This window comes from Pinus tabuliformis, chromosome 1_1, assembly GCF_031772625.1.
Source record: "Pinus tabuliformis cultivar Carrire ecotype Pingquan chromosome 1_1, CPIR1, whole genome shotgun sequence".
In the NCBI taxonomy this organism is placed as follows: Eukaryota; Viridiplantae; Streptophyta; class Pinopsida; order Pinales; family Pinaceae; genus Pinus; species Pinus tabuliformis.
Genome location: NC_142297.1, coordinates 121,317,176 through 121,340,488, shown reverse-complemented (window position 1 = coordinate 121,340,488; position 23,313 = coordinate 121,317,176).

The window sequence follows — 23,313 nt, the reverse complement described above, 5'->3', positions numbered from 1 at the left end:
TGAGTTAGAAATGTTCAAGAGGATTTTAGGTGAGTTGGAGGTCAAGAAGGTTATTGACAAGTTTGAAGAACAACACGAAAACATACCACCAACACAAGAAAATGAACAGCAAATTCAGGAGCATGAAGAACAACAAGTGGAAAATGATGAACAACAAGAAGAAAGAATCTTGCAGGAACCTTTACAGGAGATTCAACCTGATAATGCACCACCATAGTTGGTTCGTAGATTTTCTAGGCCTCATAAGCCTTCACAAATGTATCCTCCTTCAAACTATATTTTGTTGACTGATGAAGATGAGCCTAATTGTTTTCAAGAAGCTTGTAAAGTTGAGCACAATAAAGAATGGAAGAAGAAATGAACTTTTGACAGGAAAATAAAACTTGGGAGTTGGTAAACCTCCCAAAAGGAAGAAAGGCTTTACAAAACAAATGGGTTTACAGGATTAAGCATGAAGGTGACGAAAAAAAGGAGAGGTATAAAGCAAGGCTGGTGGTGAAAGGTTTTGCCTAAAAAGAAGGTATTGACTTCACTGAAATTTTCTCACTTGTTGTTAAAATGCCATCCATTATAGTCATTCTTGGTCTAGTTGTTGCTTTAGACTTAGAATGTGAACAGTTAGATGTAAAAACTTCTTTCCTTCGTGGTGAATTGGAGGAATAAATTTATATGGAGCAACCAGAAAGCTTCATAGAAAAGGCAAAGAAGGCCTTGTTTGTACGTTGAAGAAGAGTCTCTATGGGTTGAAACAGGCACCTCGATAATGGTACAAGAAATTTGATTCATTCATGTTGGAACATGGTTTTCAGAGGTTGGAAGCTGACCATTGTGTCTATATCAAGAGATATGATCAAGGAAAGTATATCATATTATTGTTATATGTGGATGACATGTTGCTTGTTGGGCATGATAAGAATAAGATCAAAAGGATGAAGAAATATTTGGGTAGAAAATTTGCAATGAAGGATTTGGGACCAACACAATAGATATTGGGCATGCGGATTATGCGTGATAGGAAAAACAAAAAGTTGTGGCTATCACAAGAAAAATATATCAAGAAGGTGCTTGACAGGTTTAATATGAAGATTTCCAAGCCAATTGGTACACTCCTTGCAGCCCACTTCAAGCTGAGTATTAAATTATGTTCTAGTGATGACAAGGAGAAAGAAGAGATGAGCAAGATTCCTTATGCTTTAGTAGTTGGCAGTTTGATGTATGCCATGGTATGCACACGACCAGACATTGCATATTCAGTGGGAGTAGTGAGTAGGTTCCTTGTCAATCTAGGCAAACAACATTGGCAAGCAGTAAAATGGATTTTGAGGTATCTCAACGGTACTAGTCATTATTGTTTATGTTTTAGTCATGATGAGACTGTGCTTAAAGGATTTATAGATGCGGATATGGCTGGAGATATGGACACCAGAAAGTCCACTACATGTTATTTGTATACATTTCTAGGTGCGGCAGTATCTTGGGTGTCAAGGCTACAAAGAATAGTAGCCCTCTCTACAATAGAAGCAGAGTACATAGCTACAATAGAAGCTTGTAAAGAGATGTTGTGGATGCAGCAATTCCTAGGAGAGATAGGAATAAAGCAGGACAAGTATGTGTTATATTGTGATAGTTAGAGTGCCATTCGCTTGGCTAAAAACCCAGCATTTCATTCAGAAACCAAGCACACTGACTTAAGGTACCATTGGATCTGGCACGTGTTGGAGGAAGGACAGTTATCTTTGGAAAAGATCCATACATATAGGAACCTTGTTGATATGCTCACTAAGATTCTACCACGAAATAAACATGAGTTATGTAGAGGCATGGTAAGACTCATGTGACTTGATTCATTACTCTTATTTGGCTTCAAGTGGAAGAATGTTAATTGTGAAGCCATATTCATGCAGGATTCTAGATCCTTCTACACCGCCATTAGTTTCTAGGTCTCCATCTAAATCACATGCAGTGTTCTAGATCCTTCTTTTGCCTCTATAAATTTGTAATTTCTCTGGCCAAGGAAAGCAAGCCAAGGAAAGCAAGCCAAGGTCGAGGCTGTTAAGTAATGCAAAGTGATTTATGTTCTCCAGTAATTGTTTTATCTATTCCGGTGTTTCTGATTGAGTAATCTTGTTGTTTCTCCATTTGTTTGTCTTCGAAATTATTCTTTTCTATTGCCGTCTAAGTCTCTGAATATAAATCAATCTGTTGTGTATGATGTATGCCCTGAACTAACATTATCTTTTTATGGGTAGGCTTTTTGGAATGTATCTTCAAGGATTTTATGTTTCTTTTAGTTTTGCCCAGTTTTTTGTGACATATTGCTAGCTCTAAAATAGGCTTTCAATGTCCAATTTCAGGCTTTCTATGTAAATTTCTGTCAATAAAAACACCTATGTATTGATGAAGTTCGTTTTGTTTTTTTCTCCCAAAAAAAATTAATTTCAAGTTTCCACTGTGCCATGGAAAAATTATTAAACAAAGATTAGCTTTGGCCAAGAATTTGGCATATTGCAGAACTATAAATGGAGTAACGGTTTATTTTAATTGGGCCACTGATTTTCTGTGGGTCATAAATTTTGCAGACCATAAATGGGGTCACGTTTCTTTTGTTTGGGCCACTGATTTTTCATCCACTGTACTTGGGGTGGAAAAACGCCACCATCTTTACAGCGGTGTATATTTGTCCTCAAGTTTTAAAACCAAATAAATGCCGAAAGCAAATTCTTAAACGCTAGAAGACACAGAATGACAATTCATGGCCGCTCTGTCGATGGTGAATTGATGGGACATCCAAACGACTCAGGCATGCAATTCAAATGCTTTTTTTCGTACTATGATTTTCCAACTTAGTAGATGTCACTTTGTCAACAAGTTAATAACCACACCTTTATTGATTGCCCCTGATACTCCACTGATCCTTGCTCTTCCATGTGCCGATATCCTTGGCCATGGCCATGGTTCCCACATTTCAGAGTAGTGTTCTTATTATTCGTTTTGTACCATTGTGTCATTCCGTATTTGGATTTTGGATTTTGCACATTACATAACCTAAACCTAAATTTAAGTTACATATTTAAAATCCAATTTTGCAGATATTATTTTGTTTAACAAGTTAATAATCATTTTTTATTGAGGCTGGCCTGTTAATATTTTTGTCATGACCTAGTCATCACATATATATTGGAAAATTTACCAATTACACCACTTAAACTTGAAATTCTTAAAAAGTTCTATTTTGTAAAATTTAAACATTAAAAGCACAAACATCTATGAAGTAAAACACCTTAAAGTTGATAATAACTTAATAGAATTATACAGCGACGCATAGTGTTCTGCAACACAGTTGGAAACGTTCTGCATTATACAGCAATAAGAAAGAGTTCCACAGCATTGTGTTCACAATTTCCCTCACGAATATAGCGATCTTCACTATCCTATAGCATTTGTACCAGTACTTCTGTGGAGGATTGTTTGCTCTCAAACATACCAATTAATCTCAAGTAATCTGCCTGGGTGTGATTAGCATAAATGCATCGTAACTTATAGAGAAACATGCAATCGTACATCACAGCCTTTCAGCCTGTACTTTGGCATCTACTGGCATCAAAAGTGGGAATAAGATGATAACAACTCAAAGGAAAATGGTGCAGGGTGGTCAAGAAGAGGTAAAATATGGACATCAGCTGCCCCCACATGAAACTGTTGCATGCCATTGTGCAACTCATCATTTCATTGCTCCAAGTCATGTGGATCGTCTCAATCCACAAGAATCTACAGAAGTGTCCACTCCATGTTTGCTAAAGCTGTATGCCACACAATAAGAAAATTCTGCTGCGAAGTTATATTCTTGTCTTCTTCTGTCTACAGCTGCGCAAATAGTGTCTTCTTGATGCCATTACTTTGAAAAATCAGCTGCCATATGACACCGAAATAGTGGCCAGCAGATAAAACATCATTTAGATCAATTACAACCACATACAAATCATCTCATAATGTATTATCAACATGAATAATATTACATAACTCTAACTCAACACTTAGGACATAGTACAAAGCACCTTCTAACTCTTTACTTGATTACTCCAACAACTCTCAGCCATTTCTTTATTAGTATATCTCTGATATGACGTAACTCTGACACAACACTTAGGTATAGTACAAAGCACCTTCTATTTCTTTTATTAGTATATGTCTCATAAATAGGTGTGACATAGGTTTGAGTAGAGTAGTCACAGAAGATTTTACAATATATAAATGAATTTCTAAGCTATAAATCACTTATACGAAAGCATTTTAGGGCGAAGAGAGGATTAGTGGAACTAGGAATAGAGAGTGTATAAGATGTCTTACCATCTATTCATTCAAGCTTTTGTGGAACCTTGTACTTGGGTTTTTACAGCCTCTTAGCTTTCATAATTTGATCTTTTACTAAACTTTACCTTGCACTATCACTTAATCAAAACTAGGTCACAATAGCTCCCTAACCACACCTTCCAACTTATTCGAAGTTCATTTCTAGCGTTTGATTTCTCACCAATAAATGCTACTAGGATTCACCATAAACCTTTTTCTATAGAAGAAATGTCCTACATGCACCCATGAGTGTGGCCTCCAAGCTAATAGTAGTTTCCCCTTCATATCGCTGGCCATTGCAAGGAGAATCTAACAACATCTTATCTACTAATTTAGATATGAAAGAACTTTCAAAAATTTAATAAAAGCAACATAGTAAGGTGAACCTTAGAGGTTCCCTCAATGTAGATTTGAGTTCTTAGAATTGCGTTAATGAAGGAATCCCCCTAAGAATATATTCAATGTATCATTTCAAGGTTTCTTGCTATTTTTGAGTTAGGAGTTGAATGAGGAGTATTCACTTCAATTTGAACTTATCTTTGACTCCAATTATATTTAGTCAATCTTATTTTAGATTCTCACTCCATTTTAGTGTTCCCTACTCTAATTTTTCAGGCTACGAGCTAATCAAAGAAAGCGATTTTCTATTTTCTAGTGTGTATTCTGTATGGAACCCCCAACCTAGTGTGCATTGGTTTCCTCTCAAAGAGGGTTATTTAAGAGTACACATGTCAAGCAATAATACACATTTAATTTTTTGAGTAATTTGAATTGGTCCTTTTAATTATTTAGTTCATTTAGGTTGTTTTAGTGCAATTTCGTTCTTTCTTGTTATGCAATTCCTAGCTTATTATTTTTACACAATAGATCTCGTGTTTATGTTTAGAATACAACAAGATGTGTCCTTGATCATTTATAAAAAATATAGGAAAAGCTGAAGAAAATGTTTGGTAGGAAGGTTTGTTCAAGAATTTTTTAGAAAGGTGATCTTGTCCTCATGTAGAAGAAAAAAGGAAGCTAAACATGGTAAGTTCAAAATTATCTTATTAGGTTTTTATAAAATTGAATATTTTGACACTGGTTCAAACACCCCATGGGTGTCAATCTACAAAAAAAAATATGGAATATTTTGAAGGAAACATTTGTTACCATCTAATTCATCTAGTTGGTGAGAGACTACCTTTTCCCATTATTGGGAAAGTTTTGAAGATGTGATATCAAGGCAACATCTAACACCATTCGTTTAAAATCATATAATAGTAAGTTTTTTAGCCTTTTGTTTAGCCTTTTGTTACTTGATTATTTCATTTTATTGATTTCCTCATTTCCATTTGTATTTAGAATAAGTATGATGATGCTCACATGTACATAGAGGTGGTGTTACGACCATGTAATTAGTTACATTTCATTCATGCATGGATTATTTCCATCTTAAGCAAGGGAAATGCACTTGTGTCTTCACCCTTCCCCTATATCTAGTGGGACTATTTTAGGGCTACAAATTTATATAGATCTTGGAGTTCTCATGCACTCTCAAGATGAGCACACATGTCATTGAGTTAGAGATAAATGTTACACCTTAGATTCACTTGAGTGCACCCTACATTATTCCTCTAGACATAACCCACCATGTAGGTAGATTGTTGTATCATTTCTATCATAATGAGCCAAAAGATTGACTATTGTTTTACTCATGTATTATATTGTGTCATGTGTTGGTGACATGTCTAAAAGTATTTGGCCTAGTTGGTAGCCCAAACCCCTTGATGGTCTGCCATACCATTTCACTTTAGTCCCAATTTCTTGTGCATTGTTTTGGTCGCTCTAGCCATCACACAAATCATATATGATCTAGGTAGGAACATAATCATCTTGGATGGATCTACTAGGACACATGATCAAGGGGAACCTCTAGTTTTTTTGCATGTAAAATGGTTCTCATGTTGTAATGGTTTCTATACCTATTTGCAAGAACTCTTATTTTATTCCCTAGCATGGACCCACATATGATGTATTTTTAGACTTAGGGAATGCCGTCTTAGAGACGATCCTATAATTGATTATATAGTTTCACATCTCTTGAGGTATTCTTACAAATATTGAGGGAGTCCAAATGTCTTGCAGCATTGGTCACATCCTCTAAGGCACATTTAAGATACTTTCACTTACATGGGTGTCCTCCTGACCTATCATGTTGAATTTCTTAGAGAGCTCCCTTATGTTGGAATTTTTTGAGTTATGTATCACTTGATTTAAGGGCTAACCCACACATGTGGACTTCATGCTAGTTGTTGTGGGATATTATGACTTGATTTGATTTGAAAGTCACTTTTCATGCTTTGTGGAGGGTCCTTTCCTTGAGATGTGGATGTGGTCACACTTCGATGCATCATTGAGGATTATTGAGTATGATAGAAAAATTTTACACATCTTGGGGCCTCTTTCACTCATTCCATGAGGTTTTTCCACCTTTAGAAGCTATACATTGGCTTATTCTTTTCTTGGGAGGTTATTACACCATATTTTAAGGTTTGGACTATGCACTTTGAAGGGATCATTGAAGTTCTTCACCAAATTGACCTCCTTTTTTGTCGTGTCCCTATTTTTAGAGGATTCTAAGTACATGTGGCATGTTTTACTTACAGCTTGACTTAGTCCCCTTCCTTATGTGGATGACAAGTCACCTTTTTGTAGTTCTCCTAGGATAATTTTATGGAGAAAGAAAGTAAGAAAGAATGAGAAGGATGTAGAAGCATCATCTAGAAATAAATCCTCCCATCTCATTCTCAATAGTTGGTTTTTTGTTGGATATTATTTGAGAATGCATCTTGTTGAAGTCCTATCTACTAGAGGTATTCTTGTCAATTTCAGAGCTCTTGTTAGGGTCCCACCCTAACCCCCTTATTTATGTCATGGGATCACGTCATAGTCAAGAGTCAATAAAGCCCATATTAATATTTGTAAGTGGTTAACCAGCAATTAATGACGGGACCACAGTTAGTTGCAAATGGCCCGTAGTATTAGATAGATGGTATTAATAAAACCCACGGTATTGGCCCGTGGTATTGCATGTATGAGTCATAGATAAAGGATAGAGACTCCCTGCGAGGAGAATTGTGTCTTATTTTGTAGTCGAGCTCTGCTCTATTGGAGGTTGCCCCCTCGAAGAGGCAAGTGAACATCACTCTCTGAATAATAAAATCATTGCTATTCTGTGTTCTGGGTATCCTTTCTTCGCATGTTCTATATTTGAGTATCATTTTGCAGGTTAAGAGCATAACAAGTGGTATCAGAGCACTTTCCAGGGCCGGTGGGATCTCCAATTCTTAGCAAAAAGAAAAATTTCAGCTAGAGACGTGTTCCGGCGTCTTTAAACCATGGGATCTGTCGTCGAGCGCATAAACCTGCAGATTTGGGAGGCATGCACGCAGGAAATACAAGAGGTGGTCACGTCTGTTGGACTCCCTTGTAACCCCTGTGGGTACCCCTTCGAGTAGTAGCGCATTAGACAGAACCACGCACGGACTATCTTCCACGTACCCTCTGGGTATATTGGAAGCCCCCTAGGCTCCCTTGAGACCTCGCCATAGATAAACCGTCGGTCGTCTTGTGGCTACAGTACACCGAGAACAGCACTCGGAGAGATTACTCACCCGTATGATAGGGAAGTCAGGTTGTACGGCTAAGAGTATGGTTGATCCTCCTTAGTTAGAGCCCTGAAACATTCGGCCGAGTACTACTGCCAGACCCTTATGTATATTGCGATCTGTAGCACCTGACACTCCTCACGACCATAGTTTCCTTTTCTATCGGGGGATCACACATCATCTATTCCCGATCCGTGTGTGCAAAGAGGTGCAGTAGCAGCAGACATCAGTCCCGCAGATCCATAAGATCCGCCGCAGCAGTTGTTCAGCCATTCAGATCTCTCAGACCCACCAGATCGGAGTTGTTGTGAAGGGTTCCTATACCGGGGTATACTTTTCGTAGGACTTTTGGCAGCATTGACATTTTGAGGATTTGGCGACTATAGTATTGATCAAGAAGGAGTAAAACTCCGTTTGAAGTTTTCAAAAAAAAGAGTCTGAAATCTTCCGGGGCGCTTATTAGTGATCTAGCCCATCAGAATCAGGACACCGAGTTGAGCAAGGTGGTACCATTCAATTTATTAGTCAAATTTTTTCGGCGGTCCTAATATTTTCATCAGGTTGGTGTATGGTAGAGACTAGAGCTCAAGCGATGGCAAATGAAAGGATGGACAAATTGGAAGACTCCGTGCAATCCCTCAAACATGAGCTTCACGGACTAAGTATCCAGATACAACAATTACTTCTGAAGGGCAAGGAGCAAGCCCACGAGGAGGCGTATAATGGAAATGAATACAATGAGGGTGAGTCTAGCCACTCTCCTCACGTCTGGCACACCCATCCACCACCCAGTCAGCGACCTCCCAAGTTGGATGTGCATAAATTTGACAGTTCTCACCCATCCACATGAAATGGAGCAATATTTCAAATTGAATCATATCCCAGATGATGTGACTAAGCTTATGTTGGGGAGCATGTACTTGGACAATGAACAGTGGCAATGGTGGGAATGGCATCAGCGTTGCAATGGACCTTTTAGGACTTGGACCCAATTTACCAAAGCTCTTCGAGATCGCTTTGAACAGGAAGACTCTTTTTTGGGTCGTCTCACTAAGCTTCGACAGACTGGTACAGTGGATGAATATATTACCGCTTTTGAAGCCTTAGCCTTCCGCACTAGGGGTCTCACAGATGAGTTCTACACGGAATGTTTTATCAGTGGTCTTAAAGAAGCCATCAAAGCTTAAGTTCTACTTCACCACCCTCCCACGTGGACGGAGGCTTTCCAGGTAGCTCGTAAGGTGGAACGTGCATTAGCAGCCCAATACAGTCGCCCAAATTTCCCCGCTAAAGGTCGTCCCCCACAGGCTCACAACATGACTCAAACTCTTAAGGTCCAAAAGGTGTCACCTGTGGAAATGGCCGAAAGAAGGAAGAAAGGACTATGTTACTACTGTGATGCAAAATACTCCCCAGGTCATAAATGCAAGGAGCCCAAATTTTTTCAAATAGATGCCACTGACTACAGCTCAACAGAGGAAGATCCACCACTTGAGGAACATGAGGCGCTAGAAGAAGACAACCCAAAGGAGAATGTCTCTGATGAACCAGTTATTTCGCTGCATGCGTTGGCAGGGATTTCTTCCCCTCAAACTCTCAAAATCTGGGGTTTCCTTAAACATCGCCCAGTAGTAGTCTTGATTGATAGTGGAAGTACCCATAATTTCATCCATCAAAAAATCGCAGAAGCAGCGCATTGTTTTGTACGAGCAGTTTCTAACTTCCAAGTCCAAATTGCGGATGGGGGCACAATGAAATGTGAAGGCCGCTGTGAAAATGTCAAACTTCAAATGGGGGATTATCAGTTGAAAACCCACATGTTTGCCATACACATGGGGGGTTGCGACATTGTCCTCGGCGTTGAATGGCTCCGCACTCTTGGGCCAATCACAATGGATTTCTAGGAGTTATATATGAGTTTTAAGCAGAACAACTCCACACATACCCTGCGTGGACTCTAGGCGGGAGCCCCCTCTATCATCAGCTCGCATAGGATAGAAAAATTGTTAAAAAAGGGCCATCATGGAGTAGTAGCTCAATTTAATGCCATCCAGGTAGTCGAAACCATGTCTCTGCCAATTCATCATGAGATGTAACAGATTTTAAATAACCATCAGACGGTCTTTGACAAGCCTCATGAGCTTCCACCCTCGCGAGGGGAACATGATCATAGCATCACCTTGGTTCCAGGGGCCCAACCCCCAAATTTGCGGCCATACAGATATCCGTTCACCCAAAAGAATGAAATAGAAAAAATCATCAAGGAACTGTTGGAAGTAGGTGTCATTCGTCCCAGCATTAGTCCTTATTCATCCCCAGTGGTCATGGTGCTCAAGAAATATGGGGAGTGGCGGATGTGTCCCGATTTCAGGGCCCTCAATAAGTTGATAGTCAAAGATAAATTTCCCATCCCGGTGGTTGACGATTTGCTGGACGAACTCAATGGGGCTCAATTCTTCACTAAGTTGGATCTTCGCTCAGGCTACCACCAAATTCGCATGAAGGAAGTCAACATTCCCAAGATGGCTTTTAGAACTCATGAAGGCCATTATGAGTTCCTGGTCATGCCATTTGGTCTTTGTAATGCCCCCTCTACTTTTCAGAGCCTTATGAATCACATTCTCAAACCATATCTCAGAAAATTTGTCCTTGTCTTCTTCGATGACATCCTCATCTATAGTGGTACTTGGGCTGCACATCTTCAGCATGTAGATCTACTCTTGCAACTACTCCACAAGCATAAATTATTTGTCAAGATGTCCAAGTGTTCATTTGGCATGGAAGAAGTTGAGTATTTGGGCCACATTATGGGGCGTGAAGGTGTCAAGGTGGACCCCAAAAAGATCTAGGCAATGCAAGAATGGCCTCAACCTAAGACCTTGAAGAGCTTGAGAGGATTTTTGGGTCTCACAAGCTATTATCGTAAATTTGTCCGCAACTATGGCCGCATAGCGAAGCCCCTCACTCAACTCCTAAAGAAAAATTCCTTCTTCTGGAACGAGGAAGCACAACAGGCATTTACCGCTCTCAAAAACGCCATGCGTTCCACTCCAGTCTTAGCACTACCTGACTTCACCAAATCCTTTGTCATTGAATGTGATGCTTTGGGTACAGTTATTGGGGCGGTCTTAATGCAGGAAGGGTGACCGTTGGCCTTCACAAGCCAACAACTCAGTGGGAGGAATCTGGGCCAATCTACATACGAGAAGGAAATGATGGCCATCTTACATGAAGTCGAGACCTGGCGACCTTACTTATTGGGGCGACGTTTCCAAATCCGCACAGATCATCACAGTCTTAAATATTTTTTGGAGCAACGCCTATCCTCCCCACAACAAAATAAATGGTTAGCCAAAATGCTGGGATATGATTATGAGATCATTTACAAGAAAGGGAAAGACAATAGTGTAGCAGATGCATTATCTCGCCAATTTGAGGAGGAATGTACTCTGCTCACAATTTCCCTCCCCATTCTAGACTGGATTGAAGAGGCTCGCAGGGAATGGTTTTCACACCCCGGGCTCTCCCAACTCATTTCTCAATTGCAGGTAGATCCTAATTCCACCAAGGGTTACTCGTGGCAGAATGATATTCTTCGCTACAAGGACAGAGTCGTAATCTCACCAACATCCACCCTCAAAAGTCTCATTTTGGTAGAATTGCACTCATCTCCCATTGCAGGACATTCGGGATTTCAGAAGATGTATGCTCGCACCAGAAGATCATTTTTTTGGACAGGCATGAAAAAGAACATCCTTACCTTCGTAGCAGAATGTGATGTTTGTCAACGCCACAAAGGGGAAACCGTCAACACACCAGGCACATTACAACCATTGCCCATTCCAACATCAATTTGGACAGAGGTTTCTATGGATTTCATTATAGGTCTTCTAAAGTCAGGGAACAAGTTAGTCATCATGGTGGTTGTGGACCGACTGTCGAAGTATGCTCATTTCTGCGCCCTACCCCACCCGTTTACACCAACTTTGGTTGCTCAATCTTTCATGGATCAGATCTTCAAATTGCATGGCATGCCCACTTCTATTGTGTCCGACCGTGACCTGATCTTCACCAGTAATTTTTGGCAGGAACTCTTCAGAATACAAGGCACTCAACTCAAACTCAGTACTTCATATCATCCGCAAACAGATGGTTAAACCGAAGCCGTCAACAAATGTCTAGAAACCTACCTTAGGTGTTTCACTTCAGAAAAGCAACACCTTTGGGTACAGTGGTTACCTCTGGCTGAATGGTTGTATAACACAAACTATCATGCCACCACCAAAATGACTCCCTATGAAGCAGTATATGGTCAACTTCGGCTTTCCCCTACTTCTTATCTCAAGGGATGCTCCAAAGTACAAGCAGTGGATCAACTCCTACAACACCGCGCAATCATGCTCGCCCATCTTAGAGAGAATCTTCATCAAGCTCAGAACCGCATGAAGCAACAGGTCGACCAGCATCGCTCAGAGCGCCAATTTCAAGAAGGGGATCAGGTCTTTTTGAGGCTACAACCATATAAGCAAACATCACTCAAAGACAAGGGTTGTCAAAAGCTCTCTCCAAAATTCTACGGACCATACCAAGTACTTCAGCGCATTGGAGAAGTGGCTTACAAGTTGGATTTGCCACCTACGGCAAAAATCCATCCAGTTTTCCATGTATCGTGCCTCAAGAAAGTGATTGGGAACAATTGCCGAGTTCAAACCAGTCTACCTGAATTGGACGAAGAAGGGTCAATCTGGCTTCAACCCGAACAGGTTCTAGACACACGAGACAAGCACCTGCGCGGCCGCATGATTAAGGAAGTCCTCGTCAAATGGAAAGACACCTCTCCGGAAGATGCAACTTGGGAACCAGCCACTATTCTTCAGCAGTTTCCACAGCTTCAGCCTTGAGGACAAGGCTAGTCTTAAGAGGGACAGCATGTTAGGGTCCCACCCTAACCCCCTTATTTATGTCATGGGATCACGTCATAGTCAAGAGTCAATAAAGCCCATATTAATATTTGTAAGTGGTTAACCCGCAATTAATGACGGGACCATAGTTAGTTGCAAATGGGCCGTAGTATTAGATAGATGGTATTAATAAAACCCACGGTATTGGCCCGTGGTATTGCATGTATGAGTCATATATAAAGGATAGAGACTCCCTGCAAGGAGCATTGTGTCTTATTTTGTAGTCGAGCTCTGCTCTATTGGAGGCTTCCCCCTCGAAGAGGCAAGTGAACATTAGTCTCTGAATAATAAAATCATTGCTATTCTGTGTTCTGGGTATCCTTTCTTCGCATATTCTGTATTTGGGTATCATTTTGCAGGTTAAGAGCATAACAACTCTCTCTCTTTCTTGGTTATTTTCTTCATGAATTAAATATTTTATGATATTTCAAGACTTGTACTAGCTTTCAATATTCAATCCATTTGAGGGCTACATCTACCACTTTGAAGGAACATGTCTATGGTTTTAACTCTTCCATTTTCCTTTGTTGGTTTGGTAAGTGTTCAATCCCTTTTATTGGTTTTCCTTTAATTCCATGACAAAGGATTCAATTGTTTTATTCAAGTCATAGTTTATCTTTTTGGCAAAGGTTTTTTTCCTTATGCAATATCTTCTTGTAGGGCCTTGGTCTTCATGCCTATTAATGGTAAAAAAAAAACCAACCAAAAGGGAGAATCACTCGATCTAATACCCCAATTATACCTACTATTATTTGTGTTAGTGATTTCCATCATTATATTGTCCTAGTTAACACTAAATAGATTGCTCCTTGAAAGGAGACTTTCCCATTGAAGTTCCTCTAAATCCTAATTACATTCCTATTTTATTTTGCAAATGAAATATTATACTAATATAAAAATGATAAAAGGATGTTTGCAATTATAAATTAACTACTACAAGCAAGAAAGAATGCACTACACTTAGCATGAAGGAAACTATCATATTCAATTAACATGCATATGAAATAATTCACAAGGAAATTCTATTGAATATGTTCTTGAAATAAAATCCATAACTACGTCATAATATTTCTATAGAACATATTGATATAAATGACAAATTGCAAGAATCTATAGGAAAAAAAAAATCAACAATAGTGCTCAATTGTTTGAATATGCTATGACTTAGATATTTCATGTATTTATCCTTCAAAAGAAAATTCCTCAATTTGTGGTACAAGCAAAAGATTCTAGGCTTCAAATATCTTATTTAACTTGATAATTATAAAAGCTATAATTAAAGTTTTTTCAACTCTTAGGTATTCAATGTTTCGATTCATATGATAACAATATACAAGTAAAAGACGCAAAAAACCATTTCATATATAACTCTAGCCATATCCAATTTTTAACTTATGTCAAAGCCTTTTTTTAAAGCTGGGACTCGTAGGCTACATGTAATTTATCACAATCGACCTTTCCCTTTTTCATTTACATAACACCTCCACCCATCCATACCTTGATTGTGATTGCGATACAAACACATTTGTTATAAAAACTATAGCCACAAACCATTATAGATACATATATTATATTATATATATAACCCGCCACACCATTACATAAACTGGGCCCATAGACCACGTGTCATATATCGCTATCGGCCCCCTGTCCCCTGTCCTATTGTGATTGTGCAATCACAATCGCAACCCGCATAACCACCACATAACATAAAACTTTTCTTGTGACCATCACCGATTGCGATATCATTAATCTTGTCAATGCAATATCTCAAGACTCTCCCCCCGCCAGCTAATGTGATATTGCAAACCTCTCCCCTTGTCGATTGTGATAACTTTGATATCCATTCCATTCCCGATTGTGATATAACATAAGACCTTCCCACCATTGATACCCTGATTTCGATAAAAGCCCCGATACCTCGATTGCATTAAAGGTTGATATCACATATCGCAACTTTCCCCGTTGATCACAATATCACCAGTCCCTCCCCAATCCCTCCTCTCACCGATTCGATGGATTCAATAAGGTTATGTGTTGTAATTTTGAAAATTTTCAAGTCTGCCTTATTGGAAAATCATCATAAAAATAGTGTAAAAGATCATTTTCTCCTTTTGGGGTGTATTGCGACTGCAGCAGTAGCAAGCCTGGATCAACGACCTAGATTGAATCATCCCAGAGAAACGGATTATATCTTCCACTTTTACTAAGTGGGACAAGGGGGATTTTTTTCAAGCAGCATGGTCATCAAAGAGGATAGCGAAGAAAGAGGACAATGAAGATGTTTTCGGCAAATATCAAGTAGCATGGTCATTAAAGAGACAACAAGAAAATAGGACAGAGACACAATGGGATAGTAATGACACTTTCAAACATGTTTCAAATAGAAAATGGCACCCCTATCAACAGGATAAACAATATTTCCTATTTAAAATCCCTGTAATAGCGTAGCAAAATTTGAGAGGTTGGATGCTCTGAATTTCCACAAATACATTTCCAACATTACAAACAGTTGCAAATTTTCCTGAATTATCCTAATAGTTAGATGAATTTTGTTTAGATATGACTTTCATTTCTGTTAGAACTCTATTGTAACAGAAATCCCAATGAAGTCTCGAAGTTTCATTAATAAGGTAGGAACAAGTCTCTAGAAGGATAGATTGAATCTATCCTAGGTGGCAAGATATGTAAAGAGATCTCTCTCTATAAATAAGTAAATTTTCGACTCTATGAGGGGTTGATTGGGAATGTGAGAAAATGACCTTCTGTAATAGTTTTTTCTTTTAATAGGAAATCTGCAACATTCTGTTTTTGTACCTGAGATTCGTATTATGGGTTTATTGAGTTTTATTTTGTTGTTTCTAAGTTTTACATAGTATCCTGATACTTGGAAATCTGTCACACAGCTCCAATTTTCATCATTTGTATAACTGTGGGTGTTCATTTGTATCAGTTTTAAATCCATAGATCCCTCGGCTTCAATTTAACATTGTTGTTAATCTTATTTTGTTTTAATTTGACTCCATGCTCAATGGTGGCAGTCATTACATTCTTATTAACCTACAAAACTACAAAAAAAGAGATCAAAGTTATTCATCTCAGTTTTGAGCTGAACAGAGTCATTTTATAAATATTCTGAGAGAGCTCTCTCAAACTGGAAGGACTAAATTCTAGTTAAAAGTTGGTTTGAAATAGTTACATTTGGTTGAAGGTTGATACAACCCAACTTGTCCCAACCAAGTGATAACAATGATGATCTCAGATTTAATGCCTTCACAATGTATTTTCATTTCATTAAGTTTTTTAGTTACTCTTGCAATGTTTTTTTATTCATCATCATCCCTATTTTCATATACTTGCAACTTAACCTTTAGATTGTCAATTATTTTAAATGCATAAACAAGTTTTCTTCTAAGTTTTAATTCATTATACATAGCTTTCTTATTCTAATTCCATAACTTTATTTTTTTATAGCCCTATTTTCCACTCCATTATAGTGAGAGAGACCCAAGTTCAACTTACTTCAGTTGTTGGCTAGAATGCATCCCCTTTCACATTTTCTTTTACTTATGTTTGTTTTATTCCATGTTAAAAGGGTGGAATTACATAATTGAGTTATTTGGATACATATTTTGTCAAAATTTTACAACTATGAGATAATGATAATTTAGATAATTGAGATAATTGAGAAAATTCTCATAATTGAGAAAAAGGTTTCTAGATTTTTTCATATCCAAGGAGATTAACTTGATCCACTAGCGTATGAGTTGGCTAGGGGTCCATTGTTTTAGAAGTTTCCTAGCTTCTCAAACCCCTAGGTGTCTAGATACATTCTCCTATAGGATAGAATGAAATTATATAATCTCACCAAGAGGAAAGGAAGAAATATATAAGATCCATATTATAGTGAGGAAGCTCCATTGTGTTGCAAGAAGGAAGCCAAATTGCAAGTTGGAGGAGAGGAGCTTATTTCTTGGGTATATTATCTTGTGTATTTTACATTCATGATTAATATCTTATTGATCCCTTCTTATTCTTGTGATCTAATCATCTTATTTACTTGTACATGTAGTTTTTAGGTTGACAAGCCCTCTACAGAAGGCTATTGTGTGCTTGGTTGTTGGTGAATGTGTGCAGGGTCTTGGTATATAGTAGCTGGGAGTGGGATCTTCAAATAGGAGCGAGTCTCTCTCTACATCAGACCTAAAAGATGTCACCAATCTATGAGGGTAGTTTTGTTACAACCTTCAAACTCTTTTCTTATAGTATCATGTAGAAGTGTGGAAGTTGTTTGCTTGTATAGGAATAAACTTGGGCTAGATATCTTGAATTCTCTGCACCATTACACACACCACTCTAGGTAGATCCTTAGTTGATCTACTAGGTTGAAAGTAACTTTCTAGCTTAGGTGAAATTCTCCTGTAACACATATGATATGATGAAATTTGTTTCATGGGCATACTCATCTTCTGCTAGACTACAAGATTCTTCTTCAAATACATTGAATGTTTCAAAAGCAATATTACTTGTAAGCTTATCTAATGAATTAAATTCTTTCATAACTATGTTACTTTCACTATTTTCTCCTTCATGGATGACATGCAAGTTATCCCATACATCTTTTGTAGTTTCATGGTACATAACTTTCTCAAGTTCTGAATCAAGTATGCCACAATAGATTTCATTTATTGCTTGATGATTCATCTGCAATTCTTTAATTGATGGAGGAATTTTAGTATATCCATTACATACAAATTTCCAAATATCATATCCATGCGATATTATTCTATACTTCATCCTTCCTTTCCATGCCTAATATTTTTCATCATTGAGGAAAAACATACCTTAATTATCCATAGTTCTAGACATGACTTGCTCTGCTATTGATTGGACTTGATCGATAATTGTTGATACTTCCACTACATGTCATACCTCGCTTTCACTATCACAGTTATCCTAAATCGACTTCTTCCTTTGATTCATATTCCTATTTTTCTTCCTTGCAATAATCCATTATATCTCCTTCCATCTATTAAATTGATTCTTGAAAGACCTTGCTCAATTGTTAGAAATACTGAGAGGGGGGTGAATCAATATTCCTTGTTGAATCAAGTTTTACACAGTTTATAGTTTTCTTTCAATGGTAATTGAATCATCATTTAACTAGTAGCATGTTATGAAAGTAGAATTAATCATAAGAAGTAAACCATGAGAAACATATAATCATAAATATATGTGAACGAGAGTAGTGCAACACATCAACAAGTCAACATACACATCATCACATAGGAACACTAGATATTAGATGGAAAACCCAACTAGGAAAAACCATTATTGTTGTTTTATTTTTCTTCTTCTTATTAGTATAAATAAAGTAATTTTTACATCTTACATTGGCACAAACTTCTACCAGTGCACAAGCTCCTACCTGCTAGAGGCTACCACCTTCTATTGTTTCTCCAATTACAAGTGCCTGAGAAAGTTTTTTGGCCACCACTAGAAGGAAGCTACCACTCCCTCACTAAAGGCTTCAATTCTAATACCTTTGTGGACCTTGTTTCAAAATATTTCACACTCGATCCACATGAGAAAGAAAACAAATCTTGTAGGCCATGATTCATCCAATTTTCAAACTAGACCCGCCTTTAACTTTCTACTTAATCATTGAATAATACAAATCTAACCATACAATTTCCTTTGCACAACTGACAAAAAAACATACTCAGAATAATCAAATCATCTAATGTTAAACCATAGCCACATACATCATCAAACAATTGATTCAATGTCTCTACTCACATAATTCATACTCAAGCCCACTACAATATAAATTCCCATGAACCATCAACAACATATAACCACGAAATCCCTCTCACTAAATAAAGACATCAATGAAAAACCATAATTAAATCAAGTAGCATGACAATGATGATAAATCCCCATAAATATAATAGAATTCTACAACATTAACTCACACATGACTCAACTCATCTAGCCATCAAAGCTAGTAAACAATACTCTAGTAGTTTCTTTGATTTGATTCAACCTCCTAACACTCTAGACAACACTTTGACTTTACTCATACATCAAAATTATAGACAAAAGCATCTGTGATACAACCATATATAACTCTGAGACAAACATTAACCCTCAGTCCAAATTATAGTTTGATCTTGGTAAGCAAGGTACTAGCATACCATATTCTAACTTTTCAATATGCAATAAAAGACAACAAACACACTACAATTTTCCAGTTCATAGCAGCAATACATCATAGATAGCATCATCACGTCAACCAAGTAAAAATTATGAACCTCTTTCAACAAAGTTACAACAAATACATAGTAGTTTCAAGGTTTGTAATTAAGGACAAATGCATTGTTGTAACTCCTTAAGTGTCGTCTTCATGAACTACCACAACCTATGCAAGTGTCAATAAAGTCCTGGAAATACATCAACATTAATGACAAAACGAGTATCAACATCATTTCCATAAGAATTTAGTATCCATACAATGACAAAACCCCAGGATGTGAGCAACTTACAAGGTTATACATGCTAGTGGCCTCTATACTTTTTAAATAAAAAATTATACCAATGGTATGCCCGTGGAAAACTCATTATTAGTCATTATTCCTATATCTATATATGCTCCAATATCAAACCAACAACCAACATAAATACATAATAAATTCCTCACATGGATGATCAACCTGATATAACCCTAGCATCTAACTCATACTCATTGAATACAACTCAACAATATCATTACAGGCCTATAGGTCATATTCCTAAATGACAAACAACAATAAGCTAAGTCATTCAAAACAACATAAATACTTAACTTAATAAAACTCATAACATCAATGACTTTTATCCATATAAGACTTTGTCATACATGTATCTACATAGTATGTGCATTAGTGATAATATAGAAATCTCTTACAAAAGAGTCAAGCAACCAACAATACAGACTCTAGTATTGAACAATAATATCATCGTGAGTTCTACAACATTGTACATTTATTATCTTACTTCTTGATTTTGTTACAGATGACTCTCAAACCCATGTAACAAGTGCATTAGTACGAAGATAATATAATCTTTCTATTGATGCATGTATTTCTCAAGTCAATCTGGCAACATAATGATTCGTAGGTGTAAATTACCACCTGCCTAACATCAATAAATGAATATATATCTCTACAATATAATATTAATCTATAATTCCTGTAAACATTCATGAAACATTCTATGCAAGATGAAACATTATTCAAGTGACATAGTTCCTGTCAAGAATGGAGAGATCTATACCATCACACCTCTGTTAATCACTACAAGTGCACTTATACTATCAAAACAACAGTCATGCATATCAATGATTTAAACATACACATGAAGGATAGGTGCACCAGCTCATTCTTCAACAAGTGTGTGCACTATATTCAAAATGTAGTCTCTATGCATATTGCCAAACATTCACACAATTAACTATTTCTTAGTGAACAAATCTAATTAGTAAACGAGAATAGAGATTTAGCCTTGGCACTAGTATAGATTTGAAAAATAACAATAATAAATCTCATGCATAGTCACATGCACTCTTCCCTTTAGATCAGATCTCTCAAATCTCACAAAGACCAATCATACTTCCATTAATAATACTAGTGCACATTTCTTAAGTTTGTACATTCCACACACACTCGTAGATATCTACAATTTTTCCATCACAATCTTTGAACCTATTCCATAAAAAAGAGACAAATAAAATGAAATACAACAATCATTTAATCTAGATATTTTGATGGCATCCTCTAGACTATGCTTCCATCCAAGATCCATATCTCAAATGTTCTCTTGGTAAGGTATTTATAGTGTTAGGGATGGGATTTACCATGGGCCTTTATTGTAGATAGTTTGATGCTATTTTAATAACCAATTCAAACCATACCTTCAACCATTAATTTTATTCACATTGTGGAAGACCGAACCGAGCATTCTAGATATTACCATGAGACATTACAATGGTTAAAACCTAAGATAATTTGCATTTGCACCTATAGGCATCAATGTGGGCATAATATTGGCTCCTAGATAATATAATCATAGGAACATTATGGGAAACCCATCAAATATATCATAACTTCACACTGTGCATAACTGTCTCCCAAACAAGATTCTATAACTGAGGGGAAACCACCCCTTCTCTTCCTAGAACTTTACCATTTGCATTCAATGCTTCCCTAACACCTTTAAATTCTCTGAGAACATTAGATACACCTTACTAACAAATCATCATAATAATAAATCACCTTTCTTGGCACCTCTACATCATCCTACAACCCCTTTTCTGCTAATCACCAAGAGCATGATAAGACCATGATCCAGGTTGACACCAAGGCCAACAAACGAGCCATAATGCCAACAAAGTTTATGGATCTTGTGGAAAATCTGACATAGAAGAAATTAAGGTGCTCAAGATAGATAATGGTGGATAATTATGTAGGAATGAATTCAAAAAATTATGTAATAATTATGTTATAGCAAGGAAGAATACTACTCCATACAAACTTTAGTAGAATGGAGTAATAGAAATGATGAACAACACTCCAATGGATAAATAAAGGAGCATGCTCATTGGTGTCGGGTTAGGAAATTAATTTTGGATAGAGGTTGTTAAACACCACATGGAAAAGAGAGCAGATAAGATAAATGTGAGATGCATTTACTATTCAATTGATATACATTTATAATACATTCTTGTGACCCTTGGTATTCATATACCAAGTCGTCTCTTAGACTCTGATGACCATTCACATTCCACACCAACCCTCATAGGATTAGGTTTCCAACATACCCCCCACCCGTAATACGAAGGGGTATATACGATTCCAAAAAGACATCACTAATACAAAACTATAACAATGCATGATAGCAATAAGCTGAATGTGCTCTTTAATATGATGACATAAGGTGGGAGAAATCGAGGTCTCAACTGACGATGGTTTAAGGATGACAACCAACAATGGAATGCTTAGTGTAGTTCCTGGAACTCTTCCAAATATAAAAAGAAGATGAACTCTTCTACTAGAGGAAGTTCTCCCTGTTGTTTTGAAAAACGGAGACCATTGGGGTCTCAACCTGGAATTCTTAGTGTTGTTCACAAAACTCTTCCAAATCTAGAAATAAGTTGAAGTCTTCTACCAAAGGAAGTTTCCCTATTGATTTAAAGAGGGATACCTTCAACCTAGAAAAATGGAGGTCTACAACTAATAGTGTTTTAAGGAAGGCCCCAAACCAAAGGCATTCTTAGGGGCTTATTTATCTCTAGATACAACTCTGAATCTTGGTATGGCTATATGCTCAGGAAGCAGGTTGAGGTTGTGGCTTAGGATCACTTGATGTATCTTCGAAACTTGTAGATGGCCATTGATCCCCCCTATCAAATACAAGGTGAGAAGATGGAGAAAACTCAATCGCAATACTTTTTAGTACTCATGAAAAAGTTATGTGATGCGAGTGAAATATCTTCTTGGTTGTTGAATCCCATTTCCAAGAAGTGATCCATCCAATATGAATCTTTGTTCTTGTAGGAGGCTTCCTTATGAAGCATTTGTTTGAATGATGATTGTGCTCACCACAATTCTCACATGGATGAAGATAAAAATAATGGTCTTTCACATGGCCAACTCTACCACAATGTTGGCATTTAATAATTTGTTGTTGTGGATGAGAATTAGAAATAGGTGAATATGAATCATCATGTATAAACCCAATACTATGAAACTGGATGGGCTTGGAATAGTCTGGAGTATGAAGAGAATCCTCCTTTTCATATCCAAGACCTATTTTATGCTTATTGTTGACAAGCTCTTCCCAAGGTCTGATGATTGGCTTGGGAAGTTTTCTACTTCTGCATGCAAATCAACTCTTGAACTCGTCATTGACTCAACCTCAACCTTACTGATTTGATTTGTTTTTGGCAACTGATGGGAGTTTGTCTCAAACTCAAAGAGAGGATTGTTCTCAACAATAACAAGTTCATAATGATGACTACGTTTCTATATCTCATGTTGCTAAAGTTGTAACTGAAACTGCAAAATCTCAATCTTTTCTTGTGCACCTTGTAAACATATTTGAATATTAGAAAGAGTGTTATTACTGAATTTAATTGTTCTTTCAACAATAGAAATGATTAGAGTTCTTAACAACTTTAATAAACTATCAATTATAGCCATTTAAAAACTTCAAAAAATTGGTGCAACTTCACCTTACGTTTCGAGACAGTACTAGTCAATCCACCCTTCTTGAGCACAATAATTCAAGCACAAAAAGAGGATCGAAGTCGATGCAGG